We start from the raw sequence: 3,012 nt of genomic DNA, 5'->3' as shown, positions 1-3,012 counted from the left end.
CATTGTGCCAGTTGTAAAAAAGAATGGTACGTTAAGGGTTTGCATAGATTTTAGAGATTTGAATACTACAACCCCAAAAGATGAGTATTCGATGCCAGTGGCGGAAATGTTGGTCGATTCTGCCATAGGTTATGAATATCTAAGCATGCTCGATGGGTATTCTGGGTACAATCAGATGTTCATTGCTGAAGAAGATGTCCCAAAAACGGCATTTTGTTGCCCTGAAGCCTTAGGTGCCTACGAATGGGTAGTGATGCCTTTTGGTTTGAAAAATGCAGGAGCAACTTACCAAAGGGCAATGAATTCGATCTTCCATGATTTCATAGAAACTTTTATGCAAATCTATATAGACGATATTATTGTTAAATCTATTTCGGGGAAGAGTCACATCGAACACCTTCGAATATCTTTTGAACAAATGAGAAAATATGGTTTAAAAATGATCCCTCTAAAATGTGCTTTTTGTGTGCAGGCTGGGGATTTTCTAGGTTTTGTGGTCCATAAAAAAGGGATTGAAATAAACTAGAATAAAACCAAAGTCATCATGGAAGTGAAAGCGCCATCAACAAAGAAAGGTTTATAGTCACTGCTGGGCAAGATCAATTTCCTAAGGAGATTTATCTCAAACCTTAGTGGGAAGACGCAAGCATTTTCGCCTTTACTTCGACTCAACAAGGAAGTGTTTGAATGGTGGCAAGCTCAACAAGTGGCGTTCGATAAGATCAAAGCGTACTTGAGTCACCCACCAATTTTGACGCCACCTTGTAGAAATAAAAGTATGAGATTGTACATATCTGCATCTGATAAAACCTTAGGGAGCATGTTAGCGCAAGAGGATGATAATGGTGTTGAAAGAGCTATTTATTACCTCAGTAGGGTTTTGAACGATGCAGAAATTAGATATAGCATGATCGAAAAGTTGTGTTTATGCTTATATTTCTCATGTACAAAATTAAAGCACTATATCAAACCTGTTAACGTGTATGTTTCATCTCATTGTGATATTATTAAACATATGTTATCTAAACAAATTTTGCATAGTCGAATTGGGAAATGGGCATTGGCATTGACTGAATTTTCCTTAACATATATGCCATTAAAAGCTGTGAAAGGCCAAGTAGTAGCAGACTTTATAGTCGATCACTCCATTAATGTCGACGCCTTGAACTATGTTGAATTAGAGCCGTGGAAGCTATACTTCGACGGATCTAGCCATAAAAATGGCACATGTGTCGGAGTCATAATTATTTCTCCAAATAAAATTCCAACGACATTCCAATATAAACTAGAAGGCATTTGTTTAAATAACGAAGCTGAATACGAAGCCCTCATAGCAGGGCATGAAATGTTGTTGGAGTTGGGGGCAACTCGGGTCGAGATAATGGAAGACTCAGAGTTAGTCATAAAACAAACCACGAAAGAATATAGGTGTGTTAAGGAGAATCTGATCATGTATTTTATAATCGCCAGTCGATTGTTAAAAAAGTTTGAAATGGTGTATATTCGACATATACCACGAATAGAGAACATGATAGCTAATAACTTGGCCCAAATTACATCTGGGTATAAAATTCCAAGAGAAAAGTTGCACAAAGTCATAGAAGTTAGAGGAAAGGTAGTGGCAGCCAGATTAACTCCTCTGGATTTAGAACAGACAAGATTAGGATGTGCTGATGAGGGAAATTTAAAAATATTGGCGATAGACAATTTGGCAGATGAAGACTGGAGAAAGCCAATAGTAGTATACCTACAGAATCCCACAGCCTCTACTGATCTAAAAACTAGGTATCGAGCATTAAGTTATGTTCTTTTGGGTTCAAAGTTGTTTAAGAAATCTCCAGAAGGAATTTTGCTGAAATGCCTTAGTGAGTCAGAGGCATACTTTGCCCTTTCAACTGTACATAGTGGAACATGTGGGGCACACCAAGTCGGTCATAAGATGAAATGACTTTTATTTCGACAAGGAGTGTATTGGCCTACTATGTTGAAAGACTGCGTTGAATTCACGAAAGGATGTCGAGAATGACAGGTGCATGCAGGCATACAACATGTCCCTGCAAGTGAATTACATTCTATCATCAAACCATGGACATCTAGAGGTTGGGTTTTGGACTTGATCGGAGAAATTCGACCTCCCTCATCAAAAAGTCAAAGATACATATTGGTAGGAGTTAATTATTTCACAAAATGGATTGAAGCCATACCTTTTCCAAATGTGAGCCAAGAGGATGTGATCAAACTCATTCAAAAGTATATTATTTATAGGTTTAGAATTCCAAAAACAATCATAACAGATCAAGGATCGGTATTTACTGGTCGGAAGATGCAGGAGTTTGCCACAGACATGGGTTTCAAATTCTTAACGTCGACACCCTATTATGCTCAGGATAATGCACAAGTCGAAGCTGCCAATAAGGTGATCGTTAGTTTGATTAAAAAACATGTAGGGAAAAAACCTAAGAATTGGCACAAGACTCTGGACCAAATTTTATAGGCATGTCGTATGTCCCCTAAAGAGGCTACTAAGTCGACCTACAGTCCCTAAGGATTCAGAGGTAACACAAGCTCCCCACATAATCATATTGGAGCATGATGTTGGATGAGTTGGTCGATTTGGACGAGGAACGGTTAAGTGCCTTAGAATTGCTAAGGCAACAAAAGAAAAGGATAGAAAACTCTTATAATAAGAAAGTGAAAGTTAAAAGTTTTACGCCTGGAGATTTGGTCTGGAAAGTGATCCTTCCAATGGATCGAAAAGATAGAGCCTTGGGGAAGTGTTCCCCAAAGTGGTAAGGCCCTTTCCAAATTCTGCAGATCTTTTCTAATGGTTCCTATGAGATCGAAGAGCTCAGCAAAGATAGGAGGATTCTAAGAATAAATGGGAAGTATTTGAAAAAATGCAAACCGACAATCCAAGAAGTAAAAATAAGAGACGAGTAATCGCGTAAATAAAGCAAAAGCCAAAATGGTCAAAATGCCAAAATGGTAATAATAAAGTCATAAGGCCAAAAG

The sequence above is a fragment of the Lathyrus oleraceus genome, chromosome 5, assembly GCF_024323335.1.
Source record: "Lathyrus oleraceus cultivar Zhongwan6 chromosome 5, CAAS_Psat_ZW6_1.0, whole genome shotgun sequence".
In the NCBI taxonomy this organism is placed as follows: domain Eukaryota; kingdom Viridiplantae; phylum Streptophyta; class Magnoliopsida; order Fabales; family Fabaceae; genus Lathyrus; species Lathyrus oleraceus.
The sequence above is the reverse complement of the archived record's forward strand: the minus strand, read 5'-3'. Positions refer to the sequence as shown.